The following is a 23398-nucleotide window of genomic DNA, read 5'->3' on the forward strand; positions in this document are numbered from 1 at the left end:
AGACATCATGTTCATGGGGAGTTGTTATATTTCTGCATTCATATCCTACTTATAGCTGTCGTTTCTGCATTTCATATGTAGAAACCATGTCTATAGGTTTCTGCACTTCTGCATTTCATAGAAATCATATCTATAGGATCTGCATTTTCACGTAGAAACCATGTCTATAGGATCTGCATTTTCACGTAGAAACCATGTCTATAGGATCTGCATTTTATATAGAAATCATGTCTATAGGTTCTGCATTCCCAAACGCTGCATATCATATAGATAACATGCCTATAGGACTTCTGCACTTCTATAAACGTTTAAAAATCAATAACGCCTAGAAAGCATGCCTATAGGAGTAATCAACCAAATCTGAATTGTCTATCTCGCTTATAAGTCTAAAATCAGTAGTAGCATTGCTTAATATTTGCAGAACCTATGTTTTCTGTAACTAATAAGTCTTCTTCTCTAGAATCAGCATACTTATGCATTAATAGATATCATGCCTATAGGTTTCACCTAAGCAAGCCATAAGGTAAATTAGCTAGCTGAATCAGACTTCGTTAATTACAACCAGCAGGCAGGTCTGATTCGGATTTCTTATCTGAAGTATGTAATAAATCAGTCTGCCTCACCCTTTTTAGTTTAATTAGACCATAATCAGTACGTGCAAGACATGCTAAACAATCTGTATTTAAGTTGAGAAGGCTTGTTTGAGCCTTTAACTGTTATATGTTTCCCCATAACTACTCTACGTGTTTTTGATTGCCACCTTAGAGTTTGTCCTTTTAATCCCAAAAGCCCAAATCTCCCTTCCCTTTAGGAGTAGTAGTCCCAAATGCCTCTGGGACTGATAGGATCGGGGCGGGTAATAGCATGCAATAAGTAACGAAATCATTCTGTGCTTTAATACCTTAACGGGGTGGGAAAGGGTAGATATGGATATGATGACCGGTGCGCTAATACCACGTGTAACCCCTCTTTTGAGGAGTGATTACCGGGTATTGCATTGATGTGATCCATATTATTTGTAAACCTAGGACCCCCCTCCTTTTTTCTTACTTGTTTGCTTTATTTTCAGAACTCTTTTAACTACTTCAACTTCAGCTTTTCTCTATTTTCGCTCAACTTCAACTACTTGCAACCATTATGTGAAAACCCTCTTTGTATTGGAAACCCTTACGTGTCTATTTGTTGTTCGCACATAAAGTCACAATTGTAGCATGGTCGGGAACCACACTAGTGGATCCTGAGGGGTGCCTAATACCTTCCCCTCGGGATAATTTCTAGCCCTTACCCAATCTTTGGTTTTCTAAATCAAAATCTTTCTTAGTGTCCTAATGCACTTCAATCATTAGGTGGCGACTATTCAATCCAAACCCAATTCCCAAAAGGGAACGAGTTGTCTTCTCGAATGTCATAAACCTGATTTCGCAAGAAAAAAGGGGGCGCTATACACCCCATGTGGCAGCCACTATGTCTATGTACATATGACTCATACAATTGAGGGAAAGGTGGAAAAACATTAAGGAATTCAAGATTATTTAAGTACTTAGTCATAAAGAATTCAAGACTTTCAATTTATACACAAAAATAGGCGTGAACTTTAGCATAGTAAGAATGAGATTCCTTTTACCTAAAATCCTTGTTTAATCATTCTCCATCCCACTAAAACTTTAACTACAGGCACATTCTTAATCCAAACTGATAATTCCCTTGATATTGACCCAGTTGTATTATAAATTCCTATTTTATCACAAACCAACCACTCCTAAAGGTCTACAAAGGTATTTTGGAAGATTAAAAACTTAAATGGAAGAAGGTATCATTATCATTCACACATACAATTTGACATTAATCGTATGTACGCAAAATCAAATCTCAAGAGTTTTAAGGAATGAACTGAGAGTAATTTCGGATAAGAGAGTGTTGTGTAATCTTTTTTAATATAACCGACTCAGGTATGTTAAGGCTATCCCTTTTTTCCTTTTGGCATGATCCATACAATACAAACAAAACGACAAAATGCAGAACTTCCATAAATGACTCTATTCATAGAAGTATTAGAAGTGCCTATGTTCTTGAATCCCCGTATGTCTTATTATTCCATCATCTGTTCATGGGTCTCAGAAAATACGTAAAATGATTTTATGATATTAATCAGAGGCATGATGGTCTTATGACGTTCCGAAAGAATTTAGTGACGTACTTCTCACGCATTGCTTTCGTTTACATTGACCCATGACCAGATGGTGTTATATACGCGTATATATGTATATTATATGCATATGGGATATGGAAAAGGTTATAGCGTTATATACGCACCACCACCTGATCAGCTGGTATACATTGATGATTTTGCCCACAGTGGTCGAGATGATATGATGGGATGCCCTCAGAGGCCTGATGATGTTATGAAACATGTACATATGCACGACATGACATTCATACGCATATGCATGAAACTATAATTATTTCATGATTTACAGAGTTACCCGGACTTACAGGTTGAGTCGTTTACTCTATATTTCTTCCATGTTTGTTATGTACTTACTTATGTGCCTTACATACTCGGTACATTATTCATACTGACGTCCATTTTGCTTGGGGACGCTGCGTTTCATGCCCACAGGTCCCGATAGACATGTCGAGAGCCCTCCAAGTAGGCTATCAGCTTAGCGGAAGATATTGGTGCGCTCTATTTGCTTCGAAATTGCTTGTTTGGTTAGTATGATTAAGATGTGTATTGTTTGTTATGGCGGGACTCTGTTCCCGATCTTTATGAAAATTATATATATTCTTAGAGGCTTGTAGACAAATGTCATGTATGTAAAAGATTGTATGGCCTTGTCGGCCTATGTTCAGTGTATGAGTGATTATTTTGGCCTTATAGGCCCGTATATCTTATGTATAAGTTGGTATCATATGTTGTATTTTACTTATCTCAGAGCAGCCTTCCGACTCAGTTATCTATGATAATATGACATGAAAAGATATGTTATATTGGTACTCGGTTGAGTAAGGTGTCGGGTGCCCGTCGTAGCCCATCTGTTTGGGTCATGAAACTTCGATTTCCTGGTAAGTCAAATGGACCAGGAACGTGAACGTAATGAATCAAAGTCAAAGCGAGGATCCCCTTGTATCGGGGTTTGGGCAAAACACCTGCCCTCGGGGTATATAGGGGCAATGCCCTGGTTTGAGGATTATGACTTTAGGGAGAATTACCAAACAACTGCACATGACTAACAAAGGATCGTGATTTCCGTGCCTTACCGAATATCACGACATGGATCTCAGCCCGTACCGGCAGAAAATCAGTGATTAGCAAAATAGAAGATTTTTACTTTTCTTAGAATTGTACATAGGGTAAAATTCCCCTACTATATAAAGGGAAAACTTGTTATTCATGGGACACATTGTAATACGCATATCAAGGCAATTACTTCAATTCTCTTTGTTGTTCAAAGTTCTTATTTTTGTTCTTAAGTTCTTCATAAGTGCAAGCTCGGAATCAAGGGCAGGTGTAGTCAATAAATTTGCGTCGAGAAAATAAAATCAAGAGCGGAAAATATTGCAATAATCATAGTATTTTATTTCGAATATTTGAGTGTTACAATCTCTATGAATCCTCCGATTTTTCCTTCCAATAGTAAATAAATTCAAGGGTCATTGAACTTGATCTTGAATCTATATTTGTTTCCACGAACGATGATCTTGTTCTTGAGCTTGAGCTTGAGCTTGATTGCTTGAACTTGACCTTGATTCGTTCTTTGTTCTTGAGCTTGAACTTGATTTCTTGAACTTGAACTTGATTGCTTGAAGCTTGAAACTTATAGAGAAATCTGCGGCATTTGATCCACGAGCTCTATCTTGCTTCTTGTTATAACTTTTGGTATCCTTTCTGAATTATGAAGACCCTTATTTATAGTTGTGGAAGGGAGGAGTTGTGATAAGAACAAACTCTTTCTGACCAATCAAATTGAAGTGTGAAATGACCGCATTTGATTGGCCAGAACATGTCACTTGCACACGTGGCGTAGTTTCATTGGCCTTTTAATTTGACTTGGCATGCCTTGTCATTTTGATACGTGGCACGATCCTATTGGCTCTTCCGTTTGACACTTGGCGTACCATGTCATTTGACACGTGGCACCTAACTGGGCCTCTAGGAAGATGACATCTTGGGCTTAATGAAATGGGCTCATCACTTTAGCCCAATTAAATGGGTTAGCCCAATAGAGTAAGACTTATTTATTTAACCCATATATATTAGGTTATATAATTAATTCAATTATATTAGCCCATAATATTTATTTGGACCAATATATCTCAACTTTAAAATATAGCTCAAAGTATTTTATAAATTTAATTTTAATAAAATTTATATGTCTACAAATACCCTCTACTTCAAGACTTGTCGGGTATAATTTTGTTGCGCATATGAGGACAGGCTTGAAGTATCTACAAAGGCCATATTTTTTTTAATAAAAAATTCATTTGTGGGAAATCAAGTTGTAAGGAAAACACCATCAAATGATGTGGTGCAGCGGATGAGACTGTTCTTCCCTTAACCAGAGGTCTCGAGTTTGAGTCCTGGGTATGGAAAAATCCTTGGTAGGGAGCGCTTCCCCCCGAATGGGACCCTACGCGATACGAATCCGAATATAATCGGGCTCCAATGCAAGTACCGAATACCGAATGGAAAACCAAAAAGTTGTAAGGAAAACAATTGAAGGTGTGGGCAAGTTATCAATTTCGCTCCCTGAAAGCCCACGTAAACTCAACTTTGCCTAACCAAATCCTTATAGACTTATAACACAAAAGCAATCTTAATTTGCTATTTTCCCAAGAATTGGACTCCTACCGTCACTCAAACCAAATCCTTTTACGAGACCATTTCAACACATATCCCACATCGAACAAAATCATCGGGACAGCTGCTATGCGTGGCTAACACCGTATTCTTGACTTCACAATATTAATACACAGTGTTTGCAAGCCACTTTGCGTCTACTTTTGACGACTTGAAAGCATTGACGCGAAGGTAATTTTTTCTTCTTTTTTTTCTTTATTATTATTTTTTTGTAGGCCAAACAAGAAAAATATGTTCTTGTTCAACAAGATGATCCACGCATGAAGAAGGCGATCCTAGGGTGTGAGGGGATGAGTACTCATCCCTTCCCAACAATCGGAGAGATTACTCTCAGTGGCCCAACTATCGGAGAGATTACTCTCGATGTGGCTAGACTATCGGAGAGATTACTCTCAAAATGACCCGACTATCGGAAAGATTACTCTCATTGTGGCCCGACTATCGGAGAGATTACTCTCAAAATGACCCGACTATCGGAGAGATTACTCTCAAAATGACCCGACTATCGGAGAGATTACTCTCAGAATGACCCAACTATTGGAGAGATTACTCTCACAACGACCCGACTATCAGAGAGATTACTCTCAAGGCGGTCCGACTATCGTAGAGATTACTCTCAAGGTGACCCGACTATCGGAGAGATTACTCTTAGTGTGCCCTGACTATCGAAGAGATTACTCTCAATGTTCCCCGATTATTGGAGAGATTACTCTTAAAATGACCCGACTATCCGAGAGATTACTTTTAATGTGGCTCGACTATCGGAGAGATTACTCTCAAAATGACCCGACTACCGGAGAGTTTACTCTCAATGTGACCCGACTATCGGAGGCCATTTCACCCATTTAGACCTTTGTGCCCATTCTAATATTCTTTTTTTTACTTAAATATAAGGAGATTTCATTCAAGTTTTTGATAACATTGAATTAAAAAAACTCGTACTGTTATATTATTAGTTTTAACAGGACCTTCTTCATATCTACTGGTTTTCAACCTTACAACATACTGTACATAAAAGCTGAAACAAGAAGTGATTTCATATGGTCATGGATGTGTAAAAACACACTGTGCATAAAAAACTTGATACAATCTCCAGCTCCCTTCATATAGTTATACATGTTATGTCAGAAACTTCTCCACTCCCATTTTTGTAGCTAGACATCCACGTCCAAGTCAACCTTCTGCCATTCATTTAACGTTTCCGATTGTTGCTTTTTGATGACTTTTTTTTGCAGCTAGATATGGCAAAATTCAGAGACTATACCTCACCTTCCTCCAAACTTAGATATCTCGTATCGAGACTGAAGATGGCATAGAACAAACCAAGCTCTTGGTTCACACCCCACAAATTGACCGGTATCCAACCCCATGGCCTTCTTTGAGGAACTCTTTTTATGTAGAAAACTGGATCTTGGAGCACAAGTCTACCTCTAATTCATTGTCTAAGATGTGGTCTTTCCAAGCGCCAACTCATCGCCATTGCTAGCACCCTTCCAAACTTAGGGCGTCGCATAATTCAAGGCGAAGTACGTTGGGGAAACACAACAACAATCGAGGGCGAGTATCGTCATATTCCAGGATATTGGGAATGGGCTGAAGATGTACTCGGCGGAAGCCAACAAACCCTAAGTACAACAAAGATTTATGATGCAGTCTATGCCTCACTTTTCACTTATGATCGAAACTCGAACATTTTGCAAGCAGTTTGTGAGGCTTGGTGTCCCAAGAAGACCACGCTTCTTACATCATCTGGGAAACTATCTATCTCTCTTTGGGACCTACATATCCTTGGAGGTATGCCCATTGTGCGTTCTCTGTACGAAGAAGTGGTACCTGAGACAAGAGAACTTATCGATTTAGAAGAAAAACAGATGGGATTCATTCCTCGATTTGCGAGTATTTATTTGCTGCCTTCCATCACCTTAAGGAAGGTACGAGTGTTAACCAAAAGGTCTCTTTGAGCAAGTGGACAAATTTCTGGTATAAAAAAGCTTTAATATATAAATCTGCCCCATTGCTAAAGGAAAAGAAATCCGCTCACCTAAAATCAACACATAATCCTAACAGAGTTATTCCCGAGACAACTAGGTGGTCGAGTGATCAAGAAGCTATATTCTCCAAGCTTAGGGTGAGGTCTGACAAGAAAGATGAAACATATATAGCAGCATTCTTATCAATTTGGTTATGTACTTTTGTATTTCCCAATAAGGTAGAGAACTTCATTCGTCCCTAGACTTTTAAGATAGCAAGCATGATGGCAAGCAGGCGAAAGATTAGCCTTGCGATCCTAGTTTTGGCGAGTATTTATCATGGTTTGAATAAAATTTCGTGTTCTTCACAACTTGGTCAGGTCGAAGTTTGTTTTCCCATCCATTACGTTTACGGCTGGATACAAGCTGACCAACTTTATCTATTTTAAAAGAAATGAGCCAACTTCTTGTTAAAAAAAATGGGTCAGCTTGTATGGAGCTTTTGGGCTGCTGGAATTTATTATTAAAATGGGCCAAGAAATGAATTTCAATTGGCCCAATGCTATAAAGAAGAAAAGGGGTAATTTTGTTGTTTAAAGGTAAATGGGCCAACTTTTATCTTTGATTCAATAAGGCCCAAAGTTGATACAATCTTAGCTCTTTACTTAGTTTGAGTTCATGACCATTAACTACATAGTCACAATTGTATAAACGCCCACTTTACAAAAATAGCCATTTTTGCAAATCCGGCAAAATGGATAGATTCACAAAGATATTATCACAGCATTTCTAGAAGCATATGTTGGCAGTGAAATTTCAGCAACTAAAACGAACTCATGCTATGTGTTATACACCTAAAGTCATTCATGGCATACTTAGCATTGTTACTCGGATATAATAGCTTGAAAACATGTTTAAAAAAATCCATAAACAACTTACATATCACATTCAAAAACTTACAACTCAATATTCAAGTATTATAAAGGACTATATTCACATTATCACATGCTTGATACATAACAATAACATACAAGCTCTTTTGTTGTCAAACTATTCATCACATCAAACACATTTAAATGGTGCGACATGTTCAAGTTGTTCCCATTGCTGAAAATACATACATTACGAGTCTTAAAGGATTACCTGGTAGCAAAAGAATAAACAGTAGTTCAGCAACTAAAGTAGCATAAAACCAGCAGCAAAACCAGCATCAAATTCGTGTTAAAACAACCCGAAAACTTAGAGATGGAACCCAGAAACGAACTCTAAAGAAGACTTATACTTTTTTAAAAGTTTTCACTCTAAGATTCACTCCCAAAGCTCACCATTTCAGCTTATTTTTCATGTGTTCAACTGCTGATTTTTTTTTTTTGTGACAAAGAAATTATAAAAAATGTCGCCTGGAAGTGTGATGGAGTCCCCTCTATATATCAAACAACCAGCTATTTCAAAAAATTAAAAATCATTCTTTTTGACAGATTTTTCTACAAAATCTGCTCTTAAATTCAAAAATCAAGACTTTCTAGTTCAAATTTTGTCAAGTATTTCAAACAAAATCTGTTCTCCACTATTCAAAGATAGACTTTATTCAAATAATGTCCAAAGGTCTACATTTTCTTACCAAACAATTTGACTTTTGAGTGTTGTACTCAAAGAGTCTTGAAGCAGTAAACAAACAACCAAACAAGTACCATATACTCTTAAGTATTTTTCATTACCTCACTTTTATCAATACAAAACTATTTTACTACTTCAACAAGTGCAAAAACAGAAAATTTAACATTTCAAACTTCAAAAACTAATGCTAAAATAATTAATAAAAAAAAATCTGAAAATTAAAAATAAAAAGTAAAAAAATCAGCCATGAAAAAGAATAGTATTTTACCATTTTACACATCAAAAGGCCGAAAAAATGGTGGTATGCCAAAGAGGGTGTTCCGGGAGGTCGCCGGAATTAGGCCGGATTTTGGTCGCCGGATTTTTGGGATAGAATTGACATCAATAGCTAGGTTTTGAGGAGCTCTATCCATTGATGTAGGTATTTTGGGGTGGCAGTGGTTGGAGCATCAAGAATTTGGGCAAAAAAGTGACGGAAAAGTTTCCTAGATCTAAGATTCACGGAGTTTGACGGATTTTTTTAGGATTTGGTTTGGAGATATAGAAAGAGGAAGTTGTGGAGATTACGTGGTGTGAATTTGGAGGTGGTCCGCCGGCGGCGGCTATTTCCGGCAGGCGGCAGTGGGTGGAGCTGGGGCGGCGTAGAGAGAGTGAAGAGAGAGAGAAGAGAGAAGAAGGAGAGGGAAAGAAGAGAGAGGAAATAAGGGGGAAATGGGGAAATTTTTTGGGGATTTTAGGCTTTAAATACCTAGGATGAAGATCAAACTAGGACCGTTGGATTAAATCAAGATGGGTGGGTGAGATTGAATCTTGTCACTTAACCAAAACGACGTAGTTTCAAGACAAAACTACGTCGTTTTAAGTTCTTCTTGGCAGCCCCCTTTTGGACCGGGTTTGGGCTCTTTGGGCTCAAATTTTGGGCCAATTTTGGCACAATTTTAATTAAATTACACTAGCCAAACCCACCCTATTTATCAAACCATTACTTAACTCTTAAAACCTATACATACACAAATAAGAACAAACACACACACACACACACACACATACATATTATATATATATATATAAGGCGAAAATTAGGCATTTACAGCTGCCCCTCTTTGCTCGAGAACATGAAGAGTTTTCGTGCAAAGACAAATAAATGTCATGGATAATTTTTTGCTCACATTCACTCTAGTGGAAGCATTTTGAAAAAGGTGGTGACCGAACCTTGCTTCTAAGGTTGCCTATATATCCTTGGCTATAAAGGAATCAGGTCAGTGTAGTTCTGAGAAAATTTGGTAAGTGGGACTACCAGACACTGGAGTTAAGACTGATGTTGTTGCTGCTGTTGCTATTACTCTTACCGTTACTGCTTCTTACATCAAAAGAAAAAGAGAAGAGCACTACATTTGTCTGTAAACTAAGAGTACAAAAATTCCTATCCACGTGTCTTATAGAGTCAAATCTTGATTCTTGACCTTCTCATTTGTGTTGACCTTAGATTGGATCTTAATTTTTTTGAAGAAAAGATTATGACTCAATCTCGATGGCTTGCTTTCTGGATCAGAATCTGAGAAGATGAATCTTGAGAAGCTGGGCTGCTGACACATTATCAAATCTAAACTCCGACTATCTTGTGATCGAAGGATTTCTTTCTTCAGATGAGAAACTGAAACTGCAAGTTTTAATCGTCACTTGTGCTATACGGTAGAGCCTGCAAAGCCATCAAAGACAAACAAAAACGAACAAAAAATTTCTGCCCCAGTCTAGCACTAGGAAAATTCTGTGAGTTATTAGAGAAATTTGTAAATTATCTAATTTATTGAAAAGGCAGATAGAAACAGTAGTGTAAACTAGCTGAAAGAGATAAAATTTGGTAACGAAGGATAGTTTAACCAGGGATCGGTTCCTTGTGCAACTGAAAGGAAATGTAATCATAGGCTGGTACCCTCTCTTACTGGAAGGAAATAGAATCGGGTGTTAGAACCATGTATTATCGATAAAGTGTTGAATCCCTCTAGGCGAAACGGTTCGATCTGAGTTAAACTGTATTTAAACAACTTGAGCGAAGATTACTTCTACCCGGAACTACGAACTAGATCCCCTTAGGCGAAACGGTTCTACCTGGGTTAAGCTACGTAAAATACCCTGAGCGAAGAGTACTTCTACCCGGAAACTATGAGCTGAATCCCCATAGGAGAAATGGTTCTACCTGGGTTAAACTACGTAAAACACCCTGAGTGAAGAGTACTTCTACCTGGAAACTATGAGCTGGATCCCCCTAGGCGAAACGGTTCTACCTAAGTTAAGCTTCAAAAAACACCCTAAGCGAAGAGTACTTCTACCCGGAAACTATGAGCTGAATCCCTATAGGAGAAATGGTTCTACCTGGGTTAAGCTACGTAAAACACCCTGAGTGAAGAGTACTTCTACTCGGAAACTATGAGCTGGATCCCCCTAGGTGAAACGGTTCTACCTGAGTTAAGCTTCAGAAAACACCCTGAGTGAAGAGTACTTCTACCCGGAAACTATGAGCTGAATCCCCATAGGAGAAATGGTTCTACCTGGGTTAAGCTACGTAAAACACCCTGAGTGAAGAGTACTTCTACCCGGAAACTATGAGCTAGATCCCCCTAGGCGAAACGGTTCTACCTAAGTTAAGCTTCAGAAAACACCCTGAGTGAAGAGTACTTCTACCTGGAAACTATGAACTGGATCCCCCTAGGCGAAACGGTTCTACCTGAGTTAAGCTTCAGAAATAGGAGGTGTGAATAATAGTGATGCATGCTGAAAATAAAAGAAAAATGGAGATTTTAAGGATCTTACGTTTGGTGACATTCGTTCACTTAGGACCGACATTCTGCACTCCTTTGTTCCTGCTTTAAACAAAGAAAAACTTGTGAGTTTTTAAAGTGGTGGTTGGTTTGTGGCCTTGATGCCCTGAGTAGTTTGATTCACGACTACTGCTGTCGAAGAACCGATTCTGTCAGTGTGGTACCGAGATGTTATGCCGCTCTGTATCATTTTCTAGAGACCTTGGATTCACAATATTGCCCCCAACTGTTTCATACCCAGATGTCCATGGTACCACTACCCTTGTCTCTAAGGCAATGCATTTTTCTCTAAAATCAAACTCAGTTGTCTTACCCCAGTATCAGTTTGTGTCCGTAGTGCTCATCAACTTTTCTTATAAAGCAGGTCTTGCTTAGGCGACATTTTCAGCTCTTTTTTTACATACTTTGTTTGTTTTATTGAATGAGATCAGAGATGGATTCGTGCCTTCGTCAATGCCATATATGCCCCAAATTGTGCTCCACATTACGGGGAAGCTGTAGCCAGTTTTGCAACCCTTTCTTTGCTTCGATTTTGATGCAGGATTAGACCGAAGGGGACTCAAAGTAAAATTATGGGTAAAAACAGAATAATAATTGGAAGCGAAAAAGAACTGTGCTTAAACAAAAGGTGTCCCTTTCGGGAAAAGGAATACGGAGACCTATCTGGAGTTATGTGCCGACTTTAATGAATCATGACATGCATTTTGGACTGGATGCTTGATATGTCTGAGCTGTCTAATTCTCAAAATCCGCCGCAAATGTTCATCCTGAATTTGTCTTGGTTGTGCTCATGCCGGAGAATCAAAGACTCTTATTCGGCTAGTAGCGCCCATTGCAGGTTTTCGCTAACTAACCTCTCTCATTTCTCTACTAGCTGTCACCTTATGGTGCCCATCTCGGTTATAAGACTCTCATTTCTCTGCTCACTATCGCCTTATAGTGCCCGTACGGGTTTTCACTGATAAGACTCTCTCATTTCTTTTTTTTTTACTAAGATACTGTATGAGGGATGTTATCCAATGCCTTTGGCATGGGGACTTCAATCATTCTTAAAAAACATCGATCAGAAGTTCGTGAAAGATAAAAAGGCGAAATGAACCTTGAACTGAATTACAACTTTTGGAATCATTTTTACAGAAAAAACCGTGAAATAAAACAAACTTCTGCCCCACTTTTGGAGTATTGGGAATATGGATTTTTTGTTCTGATGGGACCGAACCCAGGGTAAGGCTGCCTACGTATCCTTTCTGAATCAAGTCGGACGTAGTTCAATGACTCAGAGATTTGTTGTTGTTGTTTTTTTTACAAGTACACAAGTTCCAAGAAGTGAGAAACAAGGAAGACAAATACGGCTCAAAAGGATTAACAAAAAGGGTGACACCTATGTGGAATAGCGAGTAAATGATAGCCTTCGCCACTTCAATCTGAGAAAATCAATGCGTGAAAATTCTACAATGGGTATATATCAGACATAATATCTTTTGACTGCATCTGCGTTAATAGTCATGTCTGGTACCCGTCCTTCTTCATCTACCAAGTGCAAGGCCCCTTTTGGTAACATTTTCTTGATGATGTAGGGTCCTTGCCAGTTCGGGGCGAACTTTCCTTTAGCTTCTACCTGGTGCAGAAGGATGCGTTTCAAAATCAGCTGGCCTACCTCAAACTGCCTTGGGCGCACTTTCTTATTGTAAGCGCGTGCCATTCTTTGTTGGTATAACTGGCCGAAACACACTGCTGCTAGCCGTTTTTCATCGATCAACATCAGTTGTTCTAATCGGGTCTTGACCCACTCAGTGTCTTCAATCTCTGATTCCACAATTATTCGAAGAGAGGGAATTTCGACTTCAGCAGGTATTACAACTTCAGTTCCGTATACAAGCAGATACGGAGTTGCGCCAACAGATGTGCGAACAGTCATACGGTATCCCAAAAGAGCAAAAGGCAACTTTTCATGCCATTGCCTGGAACCTTGGATCATCTTCCTAAGAATCTTCTTGATGTTCTTGTTTGCCGCTTCGACTGCTCCATTGGCTTTTGGCCGGTAAGGGGTAGAATGGTGATGTATTATTTTAAATTGTTCGCATACCTCCTTCATCAAATGACTATTTAGATTGCCTGCATTGTCAGTGATAATGGTCTTTGGGATACCAAAGCGACAAATGATGATGGAGTGAACAAAGTCTACCACTGCTTTCTTGGTGACTGCTTTGAAAGTAACGGCTTCCACCCACTTGGTGAAGTAATCAATTACAACCAAAATGAATCTATGCCCATTTAAAGCCTTTGGCTCAATTGGCCCAATAACATCCATTCCCCAAGCAACGAAAGGCCAAGGAGAGGACATGGGATGCAACTCCGAAGGAAGCGAGTGAATCAGGTCACCATGAATCTGGCACTGGTGACATTTGTGAACAAATCTGAACCAATCTCGCTCCATGGTAAGCCAGTAATACCCTGCCTGTAGAATCTTCTTCGCCAAAACATATCCATTTATGTGAGGTCTGCATACCCCTGAATGCACTTCACTCATGATCCGCTCTGCTTCTGTAGCATCTATGCATCTCAACAAGTTTAAATCTGGGGTCCTCTTGTACATAATTTCCCTATTTAGGAAGAAACCACTGGCGAGTCGCCTTATAGTTCTTTTTTTATCTCCTTTGGCATGCTCTGGATATTCTCTTGTTTTCGGGAATCATTTTATGTCAAGATACCATGGTTCACCATCTGGTTCTGTCTCGATTGTATTACAGTAATCGTGTTGATTTCGAACTTGGATTTCTAGTGGGTCAATATGAGTGTTGCCTGGATAAGGGAGCATCGAGGCTAGAGTAGCCAATGCATCGGCTAGCTCGTTGTGAAACCGGGGAATGTACCTGAACTCGATAGATTTGAATCTTTTGCTCAAGTCTCGCACACATTGTCTGTACGGAATAAGTTTGATGTCTCGAGTCTCCCATTCTCCTTGGGTTTCCTGATAAGCAAGTCAGAATCTCTCATAACTAATAGTTCACGCACATCCAGATCAATGGCCATTTTCAAACCCATGATACAAGCTTCATATTCTGCCGTATTATTAGTACATAAGAACTGAAGTCGGGCCGTCACAGGGTAATGGTGTCCAATAGGTGAGATGAGGATTGCCTCGATCCCAACTCCTTTGATATTGATAGCCCCATCAAAATACATTTTCCATATAGGGTGATCGTCTGGAACCACTTCCTCTATCGAGTTGACCTCTTCGTCCGGGAAGTATGTGCTAAGTGGCATGTACTCATTATCAACTGGATTCTCTACCAAATGATCTGCCAAAGCCTGTGCTTTCATCGCGGTGCGAGTGACATAGACGATGTCAAACTCTGTGAGCAGGATTTGCCAATTTGCGAGTCTGCCTGTAGACATTGGCTTTTGGAAGATGTACTTCAAGGGATCCATTCTGGATATGAGATAACTAGTGTATACCAAAAGATAATGTCTCAACTTTTGAGCGACCCAACTCAAGGCACAACATGTCCTTTCTAAAAGAGTGTACTTAACCTCATAATCAGTGAACTTCTTGCTCAAATAATATATTGCATGTTCCTTTCTGCTTGTTGCATCATGTTGCCCTAGAACGCATCCAAAGGAATTATCCATCACTGATAGATATAAAAACAAAGGCCTACCAGGTTCAGGTGGGACCAGTACAGGGGTTTTGACAGATAATCTTTGATCCTGTCAAATGCCTTTTGGCAATCGTCTGTCCATCTGACAGCGGCATCCTTTTTCAGCAACTTAAAGATAGGCTCGCACGTGGTTGTGAGCTGAGCAATGAACCTACTGATGTAGTTCAACCTCCCGAGCAAACTCATGACCTTTTTTTTGTTCTTCGGGGGTGGAAGATCTCGAATGGACTTTATCTTAGATAGATCCAATTCGATGCCTCTCCGGCTGACTATAAAATTGAGAAGTTTCCCAGATGGGACCCCAAATGCACACTTGGCTGCATTAAGCTTAAGGTTATACCTACGAAGCCGTTCGAAGAACTTTTTCAAATCACACACGTGATCGGCTTGTGTTTTTGATTTTATGATGACATTGTCGACATATACTTCAATATCTTTGTGCATCATGTCATGAAAAATGGTGGTCATAGCCCTCATGTAAGTTGCCCCTGCATTCTTTAAACCAAATGGCATGACCCTGTAACGATAAGTACCCCATGGCGTGGTGAAAGCGGTCTTTTCTACATCATCCTCATCCATTAGAATTTGGTGGTACCCAGCATAGCAATCCACAAATGATTGGATCTCATGCTTTGCACAATTATCTACAAGAATGTGGATGTTTGGCAAAGGAAAATTATCCTTTGGACTTGCTTTGTTCAGGTCCCTATAATTGACACAAACTCTTGTTTTTTCATCATTCTTTAGCACGAGCACAACATTTGCCACCCAGGTGGTGTATCGGACATCTCTGACCACATTGCCTCTTAGTTGCTTCATTATTTCTTCTTTGATTTTGTCGCTCATGTCTGTTTTAAATTTTCGTTGCTTTTGTTGGACTGGTGGAAAACCAGGATTTATAGGAAGCTTATGAACTACCAGATCAGCACTTAAACCCGGCATATCATCGTAAGACCAAGCAAACACATCTCTGTATTCAAATAAAAGTTGAATCAAGATATCTCTAGTTTTTTGTTCAGTGTGAATGCTTATCTTTATTTCTCTAACTTCTTCAGGACTTCCGATATTAATCATCTCAGTTTCATTGAGGTTTGGATTAGGCTTGTTTTCAAATTGTTCCAACTCTCTTTTTATTTGCTCAACAATCTCATCTTCCTCATATTCAACCTCTTGATGTGTTATTTCGATATTAGACAGCTTTTCAAGATTTGGGCATGAATTCCGCATGCATGTCATGTTATTAAAACTGGCATTAACAAAACTGAAATGAAAATAAAATGACAGTAATTAGGAAAAGGAAAAGATAGGAAACTGAACTGCATTTTATTGAATTCGAAAGGATAGAAGGGTTAACATCAAAACAAAACAATCATCCTGAGATATTTGGATTACAACCCTGAAAGTAACCCAAAATACAAAAAAAAAAACTGCAAATGCAGACTACCAAGACTCCTTCCTTGTGGGGAGAGGAGTTACTTCCCAGTTGGTGAGCATGGTGTCTGGGTCAATTAGTTTCACATCGACACGACTAGTGCCTTCACCAGCCTGGATCATGTTCACTTCAGAAAACGTCTTGCTGAGGTCATGGCAAATTTCATCAATGTTTGCATGCGCCGAGGAATTTTGACCGTCTCGGAGTCGTGGCTTGACAAAAGTGTAGAAAATATGAGGGATAGGCTGTTGCAAGACCCATCCACTCTTTTTGCGGTGTTTGGATTTGTTTTTGTCTTCTTGTGTTGGCCTGAAGCCTAAACCAAAAGTACCCCGATTGCCTAACGGAGAAATAGGCTCTGAAATTCCTTGCAATGATTCCCCCAAACCTTTTCCTGGTTCATAACCTTTTCTCATCATAACCGGTAGCCACCATTACAGATGTGGCGGAAAGACGAGGATGCAGAATGGGCTTTCCTTCCTCGACATGGTCCACAACAACTACTTCAAAAGCCTGATAGAAAATGGACTCAGACCCTTCCTTGGCCTCAATACAGGGGATTAATGGGTCTTTATAAATGGAAGACTCGTCTTCTCCATGAACAATAATTTCTTGCCCGTCATGTTCGAATTTGAGCATCTGGTGCAAGGTGGATGGCACAGCTCGGGCTGTATGGGTCCATGGCCTTCCAAGAAGAAAGTTATAAGAAGTGACCATGTCCACTACTTGGAAAACAATCTCAAAGTCCACCGGCCCAATCGTCATGGTGAGGTTGATTTCCCCCATGGTATCTCTCGTTGAGCCATCGAAATCCCGGATGCGAACATTGCTGGGTCAGATTCTGTCCGTATTGATCTTCATGTTTTGCAAAGTAGAGAGAGGGCATACATCTACACTTGAGCCTCCATCAACCATGGCTCTCTTTACATAATGCCCCTCACATTTGACCATCAATTTCAAAGCCCTATTATGCCCGGCTCCTTCCTCGGGAAGTTCATCATCGGTAAATGAGATTCTGTTTACCTCAAAAAATCTATTGGCCATCTTCTCTAACTGATTCACTGTGGTCTCCTTTGAGATATGTGCCTCGTTCAGGACCTTGATTAGTACACGGGCATGCTCTTTGGAATGTATGAGCAGAGATAGTAGAGAGATTTAGGCAGGAGTCTTTCTTAGCTGGTCAATGATTGAGTAATCCTGAGCTTTCATTTTCTTCAAAAACTCTTCTACCTCTGCTTCAGTGACTGGCTTCTTTATTGGCAATTGGCCTCCTCTGATTTGCTTGGCCTTCATCAACTCTTCTGGAGAATAACACTTCCCCGATCGAGTCAAACCTCCAGTTTCCCCCACTTCCTCTATGATTTCCTTGCCTTTGTAGGTCATCACAGTTTTGTTGTAGTTCCAAGGAACAGTTTTTGTGTTTATCACATGGGGTTGCACGGCAGGTTTGGTTATGATCGGCTCTGTTATGCCATTCTTACCACCCCGATTCTGCCTTGTGATGGGGTGGCCTCCAAGGACATACAACATTGGGCTTGGAACATTGGAGCGAATCTCTAACCTCGAGACCTTGGGCACAAATAAAGTTACCTTTTCTAAGTTCAGGGCACCTTTCGCAATCAACGGCACATCTCGGCTAGGTCTTACTTCCAGACTTGTTCCTTCTTGAATTGCTCCCACTGTCATTTTTGTTTGGTTGAACGGCTTGTATTCCTGATCTCGGCCAATCATTCCCACGAAATGAACATCATTGTGTTCCGGCAACGGGTTGTTTGTCACATTAGGAGGGTCCTCGCCATTCGTTACTACAATTAATTTTTCAGAAATGAGTCTTTCTATGGCTCCTTTCAGAGTCCAACAGTCATCGGTGCTATGCCCAAGGGACTTGAATGATATTCACATCTAGAATTTGCTTGAAATCCATGTGAATTCGGATGCATGTGGTGGGGAGCGATGGGTCCAATCATGCCCATTTGCTTTAGCTTCTGGAATAGACTAGAGTATGATTCAGCCAATGAAGTGAATTTTTCTGTCGGCTTCTGCTCTCGACCATAATCCTGCCTGGGACGAGCATTGTAGGGTGCTCGAAAATTTTGTTGCTGAGGTAGGGGACCCCTTGGAGCTGGTGCACGTACCTGCTGATTAGGAGGCCAAGCATATGATTGAGCATTGAAACTGTATATTGTGGTGGGCCCAAAGAGTATTGAGGAATTGGCGGGGGATAGTAATGTTGAGGGTAGCTGGATTGCCCCTGCTGAACTTGCACATAAGGGTGCGATGCCCCTCTTTGAACTTCCCTAGATCCCGAGGTCATCATAGAACCTTCATCTCTCTTTTTCCTATTTGCAAAACTTCCCGACCCATTTTGGATTGCTTGGGTGGTGTCTTTGAGAGCATCCTGACTTATAATTCTGCCAGTCTTTAGGCCATTTTCAACCATTTCCCCTATTTTGATTGCTTAAGCAAAAGGCCTACCCATTGCAGACATCATGTTTTGGAAATAATCAGGCTCTTGAGCCTCCAAAAAGACAGTGATCAACTCATTATTATCCATGGGCGGCTTAACTCTGGCCGCTTGCTCCCTCCACTTGATGGCGTACTCCCTAAAGCTTTCCGTCGACTTTTTCCTCATATTGTATAGGGAATTGCGGTCTGGTGCAATATCAATGTTGTATTGGAATTGCTTGATGAAGGCCTGGGCCATGTCATCCCAAACATACCAGTGAGAGATGTCTTGGTCAATGAACCATTCGAAAGCTACCCCCACAAAGCTTTACCCAAAGTAAGCCATCAACAACTCTTCCTTTCCTCCTGCACCCCTCAGCTGGTTGCAGTACCTTTTCAAGTGGGCGATAGGGTCGTCGTGTCCATCATATTTCTCAAATTTTGGGGTTTTGAACCCTCGTGGCAAATGGATATGAGGGAACATGCATAGATCACTGAATGAAACACTTTTGTGACCACCTAGTCCCTGTATGTTCTTTATATTCTGTTCAAGACTTGTCATTTTCCTGGCCATCTCATCTGGCTCAATCGTCGTGTCAGGCATTTCATTTTCCACTGGTGATTCGTATCGAGGAGTCTGATTGTATGGAGCCGAGACCCCAAAAGCCATATTCAGAGAATAGTATTGTCCATCATAAGCATGAGATGGTGACTCATTATTTGGCCTCGTCACAGGAGGTGGTGGAGGGATTGTATATACCGGTGCGCCAGACACGACGAGAGGGGTATTCCTGACCGGTGCGACTGGAGGTCGCATATTAGAGGTACTGGGGGCAGCATGGAGGCTATAGTTCGGCACATACCCTGGTGGTAGAATGGGGTCTCTCGTTGCATGGAGCGGTGGTTGAGTAGCCTAGGGTATGGTGTAAGTTCCCACTGAGGGACCCTGGGGTGGAGGTCAACCGGAAACCCAAGCTTGATATACATCTGACAGTTGTTGTCTCAATTTTCTTATCTCCTCAGACTCTTGCTCAACTGACTGACCCTGCGGTTTGTCACTGACCAACTTAATTTCATCACTGTTATCCATTACTACTGGTCTCTTAGATCTTGTGAAGTAATGATGTGCTGCCAGATTTACCACAAACCAACCACCTTAAACTTACTGGTTTAAGAGACAACAAACGTGTTAGGGTTAGGCATTTTATAGATATGAATTACACGTAATATGTCATGCTCCTAACATCGCCACCATTTCTAAAATGCTTTTGGAAGGCTTCAATGTTTCATTTCGGCCTATCAGCTTGTTGCTTATTGACACTGTTATTTCCTTCTTCTTCTTTTTTCTTTTTTTATTATTATTTTTTTTCACTCGCCTTATTTGATCCCTTACTTTAGAGCCATTTTAAAATGAATACTTGATCGAGCCTTTTGTGGGTTGCCTACGTATCATATCGCCGCATGAATCAGATCATTACGTAGTTCAGATATGCAAGACACTTGATTTTTTTTTATTTTTTATTTTTACAAAACAAACATAAAAAACGTTTTCATTGATTTTCCATATAATATTTTGATACAAGACTCAAAAATCAAGAGTTACATAAAGATAAACGAGACCAAACCTAACTCAAATAGTCTATTTAGAATAAAAGTCAAAACAACACCAAAAGACTCTTATAGACTTTGAAACAACAAAAGCATAATGAAAAGGACTGATAACTAAAAGAAGACTTTGATTTCTACAGTAGAATCTACCAGCATTACTGTAATCAAGGCTCTTGTTCCTGCGGCTGACCCCCAACATTGTAGTATATCCTCTCCAATTCTGCAAATATATGACGAGCAACGTTCAATGATACTTCTACAAACCGCTCGAGCGTCATGCCCTGGCAACTCCTGCATGCTCTTGAGGTATATGTGGCTACCTTGAGGATCTTTCCCTTAATGTATTCCTGAGCCACGTGCAACTCTTGATTTTGCCGACCACGGGTCTCATCTAGATCCAGCGCATCACGCTAGCGGTCCAATGCCATATCTTTCTGGCACCGAACTTCTAGCAACTTCGCTTCTAATTGATTGGTCACCTTTTGGTAGTGGTGTTTTTCTATTTCAAACTCCGCGGTCTGGCTCTCTTTGCTTGACTGAACTCCCCCTATCTGATCCCTTAGACCTTGGATTAATGGAGCAAAACCTCTACGTTCATGATCATGGACTACCCTGAACTGGGCTTCTTTCTCTTCTTGCTGCTGAGCGGTTGTGACTATGTTCTTCTTTCGAATTTGGGCTTTGAGTGCTTGCTTCTGTCGTGCCCACTAAGCCTTTTCCTGCTTAAAATTAGCTTGTTGTACGTCAATGGCTATCTCCAGAATGACATTATCTCCTTGTAAAATGTCAATACGAGATTGGAACTCTTGCGCCACTTCCCTTCTGGTTTCTCTAACTTTGACCTCGATCTCTCTCTCCCAATCAACTGAGTGCCATATGGATCTCTCTATCCTTTTCCCGGGGATAGCCTGGTTGTGAAACCACTCAAGGTATGCGAGGCTTACCTCCCTACATTCACGATCAGCTACCATCTCGTCTAAATCGGAAAATCGACTACCAAACCAAATCTTCTGTGCATATGACTCCCTTGGAGGTTCCTCTCCCTTGAATTCCCACATGAATGGGCGCATGTCCTCAATCGGAGGCCTCTTTTGCTCTCTCCCTAACTGGCGCATGACGCGTAAAGGAGCGCAGGGTTGGAAACCCCTAAAACCCATGAGTATGAAGAATGGGCGATACGTCGACATATGCATGACCCTAGCAGAAGGGAACCAATAATAGTTCCAAGTGATTTTATCAGCACTCAATGAACCAAGTAATGTCCGCCAAGCCCTCACCCCCTCTGGAAGATTACAACTCGCAGCTCTGTCTGGGTGACATCCAATGTAATTCAGCCAATCATCATTGAAATTTACTACTATTGGATGATGATGAAGGTGCTCTATGAACCACATATGCAGCAGAATGTTGCATCCCTCAAAGTAATCTTCACCTTCTTGACAACGGGTCAAAGCCCGAAAAATATCTCCCAAAATCATGGGAAGAATGGTGTGATCCTCGCTACTTTGCAAATACGAGACTACCGCAACCAATCGAATTCTGATGTGCCCACCACGCTCCGGAAAGACCATGATCCCTAGAAATGATATCATGAATGCGAAGATTCTCAACTCCCTCCAAGCGTCGTAACTCAACTAGTTGACGAAATTCTGTGCCCGAGAAGTTCTCAAACCCTTTCCGTCCCCAAATCTATCATAAAAATATTCCGACGGAACCCAACCTTCGTTTAAGCAAACCATTGGAATTCGACGAAGGCATAACTTCTTTAAAAAGTTGTTCACACCAACTTTTCTCGGAGCAGCAGGCCTTTTCCCACGAAGGTCTCTCCCCAATCCGGTGAACCCACCTAATTCTTCCAATGTGGGTGTCATTTCACAATGTTTGAACCTAAAGACATTGTTCGCGAGGTCCCAAAAACCTACTAGAGCCTCAATTAAATCTCTGTTAGGCTTAATTCCCATGAGGTTGGTGAGGAACTTGAGGTACTTAAATACTCGATTCTGTTCCCATGTAGCAAAACTAACCCACCAATTAAAGAGACTACTCGGGGTCTTATCTCTGATCAAGAACATAGGAGGTGTCTCGTCCCTTACCCTTTTCTGACTGCTTCTTTGGGGAGAACTCATGGTGATCCTAAGAATAAGATAAAAAAAGGGTTAGGACTTACCTAAACTATATGCAAATTATGATTATTCATTATTTTATTTTATTTTCTGGTCAATTTAGTACTCGATCTATTTTTTTTAATTACAATATATATTTTGAAATTACCGAACACAAAAGTTGAGATGATAAAAGCGAAAAAAATGGCTATTATTACAAAAACGACCCTTTAATACTTCCATAGAAAGCATAAAGGATGTCTCGGCAAAAACAGCCAAACACATGAACAAAATAATAAAAAAAACTATTTTTACGAAAATGACCCTTTGCAATATGAGTATAACCAGATAAAAATAGCTACTTTTTGCAAAAACAATCTTTCCGAAAAGGTTTAAAGTTGCTTCGACAAAAATGGCCAGACATAAGGGCAAAATGGTAAAAGGTGAATAAATATGGATAAAGTAACTATTTTTACAAAAATGGCCCTTCAACACTTCCCAGGAAGATTTTAAGGCTGTCTTGGCAAAACAGCTGGAACATGAGGGCCAGACAGTAAAAGGTAACCAAAATAGGGTTTTTTTTGAAAATTTTATGCTCCCTTTTTTTTTGAAACATGTGGGCTGAACCCGATGGAGGTTGTCTACGTATCTCACATCCGGTGAAAATCAAACCCGCGTAGTTCAGTAAAACAGGGTACTCTTCCTTTTTGTTTTTTTTAATGAAAATTAATCTTTACAACTCACACTAGACTACTACAATATATATATATATATATATATATTAAAAAGGTTTATTTGCACTAAACTAGGAGAATTATTCTCTCTTTTTTTCATTTTTAATAATTACACTATTTTTTTTAAAACCGGTCGACAATGCAAGTA

General features: G+C 40.1%; 1 long non-coding RNA gene across 1 annotated transcript; it reads right to left on the bottom strand.

Moving 5' to 3' along the window:
- Positions 1-7742: 7742 nt before the first annotated feature.
- Positions 7743-9164, bottom strand: LOC104214488 (uncharacterized). The gene is made up of 2 exons (XR_707926.2): positions 8717-9164; positions 7743-7974 (listed from the first exon to the last, which is right to left on the bottom strand). It is a non-coding gene; the product is annotated as an uncharacterized lncRNA (long non-coding RNA).
- Between the last annotated feature and the right edge of the window lie 14234 nt (positions 9165-23398).

This window comes from Nicotiana sylvestris, chromosome 1 (assembly GCF_000393655.2).
Source record: "Nicotiana sylvestris chromosome 1, ASM39365v2, whole genome shotgun sequence".
NCBI classification, from domain to species: Eukaryota; Viridiplantae; Streptophyta; class Magnoliopsida; order Solanales; family Solanaceae; genus Nicotiana; species Nicotiana sylvestris.